The sequence below is a fragment of the Alosa pseudoharengus genome, unplaced genomic scaffold, assembly GCF_046254945.1.
Source record: "Alosa pseudoharengus isolate Yale_2024_CS ecotype anadromous, Long Island Sound unplaced genomic scaffold, YU_APseudo_1.1 YU_APseudo_1.1_scf_23, whole genome shotgun sequence".
Classification (NCBI taxonomy): domain Eukaryota; kingdom Metazoa; phylum Chordata; class Actinopteri; order Clupeiformes; family Clupeidae; genus Alosa; species Alosa pseudoharengus.
In genome coordinates, this window is record NW_027468685.1 from 1,979,461 (window position 1) to 1,987,179 (window position 7,719).

A 7,719-nucleotide genomic window follows, 5' to 3' on the forward strand; every position below is an offset into this window, starting at 1 on the left:
CACACGTGCAGTTCTGCCTGATAACGGGCCAAAGTGCACTGCAACATGGCAGCTGAGTGGGGGGGGCTTGGGTTTAGTTCAGGCTGGTACACAACAGCTCTCATACACACACACTCTTTCACACACACCAGTACACAACAGCTCTCATACACACACACTCTTTCACACACACCAGTACACAACAGCTCTCATACACACACACTCTTTCACACACACCAGTACACAACAGCTCATACACACACACTCTTTCACACACCAGTACACAACAGCTCGTCTGGTGTCACTTACACACAAAATCACACTCACTCACACACACACACCAGTACACAACAACTCCTCTGGTTTAAGCTCAATGTGTCTACAGCTGCTTTTTTCAGCTCACACACACACACTCACATGCAGAAACCATAGCCAAAGACACTCGCATGCAGAAACCATAGCCACACACACTCGCACGCAGAAACCATAGTCACACACACTCTCATGCAGAAACCATAATCACACACACACACTCTCATGCAGAAACCATAATCACACACACACACTCTCATGCAGAAACCATAGTCACACACATACACCCGCATGCAGAAACCATAGCCACACACACACTCGCATGCAGAAACCATAGTCACACACACACACACACACCCGTATGCAGAAACCATAGCCACACACAAAGCTGCCAGCAATGCTGTTTTCTGCCTGTCATTGGCTGCTTGAGTTTACATGCCCCTCTGAAAGGACAACTGGGAATACACCCGTGTGTGTGTGTGTGTGTGTGTGTGTGAAGGCATCTTTAGAAGTCCTTGTCCTTGTTCTAGTTAAAGGATTAATGGAGGACTGTCTCTGTACATTCCCTTAAGATGTGTCCTGTCTCTGTGCTGCCGTAGGGGACAGCTGAGCTGTGTGTGTGCTCAGGAGTGCTCTACAGCCAAGCTATTGATGATGTGTGTGTGTGTGTGTGTGTGTTCAGGAGTGCTCTACAGCCAAGCTATTGATGATGTGTGTGTGTGTGTTCAGGAGTGCTCTACAGCCAAGCTATTGATGATGTGTGTGTGTGTGTGTGTGTGTTCAGGAGTGCTCTACAGCCAAGCTATTGATGATGTGTGTGTGTGTGTGTGTGTTCAGGAGTGCTCTACAGCCAAGCTATTGATGATGTGTGTGTGTGTGTGTGTGTTCAGGAGTGCTCTACAGCCAAGCTATTGATGATGTGTGTGTGTGTGTGTGTGTGTGTTCAGGAGTGCTCTACAGCCAAGCTATTGATGATGTGTGTGTGTGTGTGTGTGTGTGTGTGGTCAGGAGTGCTCTACAGCCAAGCTATTGATGATGTGTGTGTGTGTGTGTGTGTGTGTGTGTTCAGGAGTGCTCTACAGCCAAGCTATTGATGATGTGTGTGTGTGTGTGTGTGTTCAGGAGTGCTCTACAGCCAAGCTATTGATGATGTGTGTGTGTGTGTGTGTGTGTGTGTCCAGGCGTGCTCTACAACCAAGCTATTGATGATGTGTGTGTGTGTGTGTGTGTGTGTGTGTTCAGGAGTGCTCTACAGCCAAGCTATTGATGGTGTGTGTGTGTGTGTTCAGGAGTGCTCTACAGCCAAGCTATTGATGATGTGTGTGTGTGTGTGTGTGTGTTCAGGAGTGCTCTACAGCCAAGCTATTGATGATGTGTGTGTGTGTGTTCAGGAGTGCTCTACAGCCAAGCTATTGATGATTGTGTGTGTGTGTGTGTGTGTGTGTGTGTGTGTGTGTGTGTGTGTGTGTTCAGGAGTGCTCTACAGCCAAGCTATTGATGATGTGTGTGTGTGTGTGTGTGTGTGTGGTCAGGAGTGCTCTACAGCCAAGCTATTGATGATGTGTGTGTGTGTGTGTGTGTGTGTGTGTTCAGGAGTGCTCTACAGCCAAGCTATTGATGATGTGTGTGTGTGTGTGTGTGTGTTCAGGAGTGCTCTACAGCCAAGCTATTGATGATGTGTGTGTGTGTGTGTGTGTGTGTGTGTTCAGGAGTGCTCTACAGCCAAGCTATTGATGATGTGTGTGTGTGTGTGTGTGTTCAGGAGTGCTCTACAGCCAAGCTATTGATGGTGTGTGTGTGTGTGTTCAGGAGTGCTCTACAGCCAAGCTATTGATGATGTGTGTGTGTGTGTGTGTGTGTTCAGGAGTGCTCTACAGCCAAGCTATTGATGATGTGTGTGTGTGTGTTCAGGAGTGCTCTACAGCCAAGCTATTGATGATTGTGTGTGTGTGTGTGTGTGTGTGTGTGTGTGTGTGTGTGTGTGTGTGTGTGTGTGTGTGTGTGCGCGTGTGCGCGTGCGTGCGCGTGCGTGCGTGCAAGGCTGTAGGCCAGAGTGTGTGTGTGTGTGTAGGCCAGAGTGTGTGTGTGTGTGTGTGTGTGCTAGGCTGTAGGCCAGAGTGTGTGTGTGTGTGTGTGAGGCTGTAGGCCAGAGTGTGTGTGTGTGTGTGTGTGTGTGTGTGTGTGTGTGTGTGTGTGTGTGTGTGTGTGTGTGTGTGTGTGTGTGTGTGTGTGTGTGTGTGTGTGTGTGTGTGTGTGTGTGTGTGTGTGTGTGTGTGTGTGTGTGTGTGTGCGTGCGTGTGTGTGTGCGCGCGAGGCTATAGGCCAGTGGTTTTCAAAGTGGGGGCCTCGAGCAAGTTGGAAGGAAAAATAAAAGCAACAAATAAATACATTTGAAACATTTTAAATATACCTATTACTATGAGGGTAATAATTTGTTGCATATCTGAACATTATATTTTCCATGATAATGACTGGGAATAATAGTAGCGTGATAGCTCTCATATAGCAGAAAGCCCCAAATGCTATTTTTACACACTGTATGCTCCAATCGCGAAGTGCTTGTAGCTAAAATAATCATTAGGATTAGCTTAATTATTTTTACATTTGCCGTAGTATTGTCCATGGGTTTAATAACAAATCAAGGGGGTCCTTGGCCAGAACCTATTTGGGGGGCCTTGTCGTGGAAAAGTTTGGGAACCCCTGCTCTACAGCCAAGCTATTTATGATGTGTGTGTGTGTGTGTTCAGGAGTGCTCTTCAGCCACGCCAAGCTATTTATGATGTGTGTCTGTGTGTGTGTTCAAGAATGCTCTTCAGAAGGCTTGTGCAAAATTCCAGAATTGAATTGAAACTGGCTCTTAAATTCCAATTCAATTATTGAATTTCACTTGCATTTCAATTGAGGTAGCAAACAGGAAGCAGAATTGCAATTCGAATTTTGCACAACCCTGCCAAGCTATTTATGAGAGTGTGTGTGTGTGTGTGTGTTCAGGTGTGCTCTTCAGCCACGCCAAGCTATTGATGATGTGTGTGTGTGTGCCAAGCTATTGATGATGTGTGTGTGTGTGTGTGTGTGTGTGCCAAGCTATTGATGATGTGTGCTGAACACACAGGACTGAAGTGATGCTGACAGCATCGTCATGACGCTCACACTTGCCAAACGACAATCTTCTCATGTTTTCCTCCTAAAAAGCACACACACACACACACTGGCACAGACTGTCCTCAGGCTCCTGAAGCACACACACACACACACACACTGACGCAGAATGTCCTCGGGCTCCTGAAGCACACACACACACACACACACACACACTGACGCAGAATGTCCTCGGGCTCCTGAAGCACACACACACACACACACACACTGACGCAGAATGTCCTCGGGCTCCTGAAGCCGTGATGTCACTGGAATGTGGGGACGTGTTTCTCAGATGGACGGCGACACGGCGAAACACACACACACACAGACACACACGTCTCCCAGTGCTGCTAGATACACACGCACACACACGTCTCTCAGTGCTGGTAGCTACGCGCTCCCACTGCTAGCTCATCACAGGCCATGACACACACACACACACACACGTTCCTGCTAGCTCATCAGCGGGCGCTATGCGTCTCAGAGATGATGGCACACACACACATTCCTGCTAGCTCATCAGCGGGCGCTATGCGTCTCAGAGATGATGGCACACACACACATATATATTATCTCTCACACAGACACACACACACATATATTATCTCTCATACAGACACACACACACACACATATAGTATCTCTCACACAGACACACACACACTCTCTCTCACACACACTCCCTCAAGTCTCACTGCTCCTCACACACACACTCTGTAACAACACCAGATGAAACTGTGTAGTAGACGTCAGCTAGTCCACCAGCTTTCATTGCCCAAAGCTCTGCTAACGGAACCCCCTGCATTCTACACATGGTTCCTTTCAAGATCCCCCTACATTCTACACATGGTTCCTTTCAAGATCCCCCTACACATGGTTCCTTTCAAGATCCCCCTGCATTCTACACATGGTTCCTTTCAAGTGGTTTAAATAGGACAGTTCCTTTTGCCATGCAATGATAGCTGCTCAGCTAGCTGATGTTAGTGCCATACAGTTCCATCCGTCATTGCATGCCAGCAGGAACTCTGCCATAGGAACTCTGCCATAGGAACTCTGCCATAGGAACTCTGCCATTTAAAGTACTTGAAAGGAACCATGTGCAGCATTTAGGGGGATCTGTTAGCAGTGTGATGACAGGGGCTTACTGCGTGTGTGTGTGTGTGTTTCCAGTGTAGAGCGCTGTTCGTGTGTGTGTGTGTGTGTGTGTGTGTGTTTCCAGTGTAGAGCGCTGTTCGTGTGTGTGTGTGTGTGTGTGTGTGTGTGTGTGGGGGGGACCAGTCTGTCTTGTTAGCAGTGTGATGACAGGGGCTTACTGTGTGTGTGTGTGTGTGTTTCCAGTGTAGAGCGCTGTTCGTGTGTGTGTGTGTGTGGGGGGGGGACCAGTCCGTCTTGTTAGCAGTGTGGTGACAGGGGCTTACTGTTGCTCTCGTTCCCACTAAGCCGTTGCCATCATTGTTACTAGGTAACCAAGGGGTCGACTGACGGTGCAACTTTATTGCATTAACATCACTGGTTCCTATCCCCACGTGATGGCAACACAACAGTATATTAATATCTGTATTAATATCAGAACAGCGGCATCCAGTGTCAGTGGGACTGACCCTTTGACTTGCTAGCTGATGCCTCAGGCCTAAATCCCTCCTCTGTCCCTTTGAACCAGTAGTGTGTGTGTGTGTGTGTGTGTGTGTAGCAGAGGATGAACTGGTCACAGCCTGAGACCCAGTAGCAGAGTAGAGAGAGTGTGTGTGTGTGTGTGTGTGACAATGCCAACTTTACTGCAATCCATCACAACGAAATTGCATTCTCAAAATAACACAGACAAACCTCCAAACTACTTGGCAATTGTTCACAACAAAGTTGAATTGCAAATGTCTTAGTACATGTCTCAATGTCTCAGTATATCTTTGAAAATGGTTAAGTACAGGTAGCCTCCATATAGCACCATTTCCAAGTGAATAGACCTTGTTGGTCTAAACTGATTGTTGATTCTCAGTCTAATGGTTGTTCTCTCCAAAACATGTCAGCATCATTTCATTGTATAAGTCATCACATGCACAATAGACTGTTCAATTGTCAAAATTAGTCAAGAACATACCACCATGAATACCACATACATACATATATATATATGGTATTCATGGTGTTATATATATACTGTAGGTGCCACCTTTACCTCTAATGTGCATAATGGATATTGGCTGCTGTTGTACACCTTTCTGTCAAATTTGTATTATGCCATGATATATGCTTATCTTCTAATCCAAATACATTTAAATGTGTGTGTGTGTGTGTGTGTGTGTGTGTAGCAAAGGATAAACTGACCACAGCCTGAGACCCAGTAGCAGAGCAGCAAGTGTGTGTGTGTGTGTCTGTGTGTGTAGCGGAGGATAAACTGGCCACTGAGCTGGAGGTCTCTTCCCTCTCTGTCCTGGTCAATCTCTGGGCAGCCTGAGAAACCTCCGTCAGCAGCACACACACTAATCGCTGTGACAAACGGGCCCGGAGCCAGGCTTACCGCCACACTGCCTGCTAGGACACACACACACACACACACACACACACAGTGATGGGGGACGACCCCCTCCCCCCCCCCCCCCACCCTCTGATCACCTCCCTATCTGTGTTTCTTACGAGTGGATCCGCTCCTCTCTCTCTCACACACACACACACACACAGCTGGGCGTTGGGGACTATAGTAGTCCGACTGCTTTCATATGGTGGATCAGCTCTCTTCAATATTGATCATTCTTCTCTCTCCTTACCCATTGGAGAGGTCACACGGTCACACACACTCGTTCCTCCTTCGCCATGGGAAAGGTCACACACACACACACTCCTCCTTCGCCATGGGAAAGGTCACTCACACACACACACACACACACACACTCTCTCTCTCCTCCTTCGCCATGGGAAAGGTCTCTGGCTGCACTGTGCCTCACTCACTCAAACACACAGGTCAGTTCTCGTTCGTTTTCATCTTAATCTTCTCTCCATTTCTTTAACAGCTGATGTGCGCCCCCCTCCCCCCCCCCCATAGGCCAGCGGCTCCGTGACTCAATAGCCACCAGTGGATCACCCTCTCTCTCCATCTCTCTCTGTCCTTTATCTGTTCCCTAGCTCACTGACCACATCCCTCTCTTTCTCTCTCTCTCTCACACACACACACACACACACACACTGTTCCTGATGCTGCTGGTGTATGAGTGGGAGAAAGGGCAGGTGTGGTAACTGGATAACTGAAGGGTAATGTAGAGGTCAGAGAGTGTGTGTGTGTGTGTGTGTGTGTTTGTTTAGTGTGAGTGTGTGTTCCGTGTGTTCAGGGGGAGCTGGGACCACAGCCCAGAGCAGGCAAGGAAGCGTTAAGACAGCAGGTGTCCAGTCAGCTAAACACAAACACACACACACACACACACAAATCCTCCTCAAATAACACACACCATATGCTGCCGTTGGCACGTGAGATGGGAAGGACGACGGCAGGGGAATTACGGAAGTGTGTGTTGCTACACACTCAGTCAAGCTAAACCGGATTTTCAGCAAATTGCCTCCTTCTCCTCCTTCCTAAACACCACAAGGATTTACCAGGACACCAACACAGTTACCCGTTGCCCCCACCCTACACACAACACATGTACCCGTAGCCCCCACCCCACACACACACACAGGTACCCGTTGCTCACCCCCACACACAGGCTACCTGATTCTCACCCTCACACACACACACACACAAGCCCTCCTTACATACAAGACACAGAGTCCAGGAGTTTACTATTTAAGAGTTTTTTTAATTTCATAAATAACACTTAACAAGCATGATACAGAGATGCACGTCCACGAGCACTCTGTCTGAGTCTCTGTAGTAAAAACACACAGAGTGGGCTAATGTGTAATGCACTTGTTAACGTGGAGGGGACCCTTCAGAGGCGCCCTGCCGTCTGGACACAGAGGTCACCGTGGTAATCTTTAACTGTTCGTTACCACAGCGACCTTTAGGCCCAGATAAGGACGCGTCGTGGACCCTGAACGACCACCTCCAGATTTTGACGATTTCCGTTTGTTGCATAGCAACGTGCGCAGCTCCAGATGCACACGTGACGCAGGGTTGAAGCTCAGACTGGCCGTCCACATGATGTCATTTCATAACAGAACCTGACCTGAAACCCGCCCCCCCAAACACACAATAACTCTTTAACTGACCTGGCTGCAAACTTGACAAAGTAGACAACCTGTTCCTGAAACTAGTGTGTGTATGTGTGTGCGTTGGGGGGCCCGTGACGCCCATCTTCA

The 7,719-nt window shown here is 48.2% G+C and overlaps 1 protein-coding gene across 1 annotated transcript in view; it reads right to left on the reverse strand.

Annotated features, from left to right (window-relative positions):
• Window positions 1–7,196: 7,196 nt before the first annotated feature.
• Window positions 7,197–7,719, reverse strand: part of tmem64 (transmembrane protein 64) — a 46,720-nt gene continuing 46,197 nt past the window's right edge. Inside the window, exon 3 of the mRNA XM_076301103.1 lies at window positions 7,197–7,719. This exon is cut by the window's right edge and continues 4,873 nt beyond it. The gene's annotated coding sequence lies outside the window, so the exon portion shown is untranslated.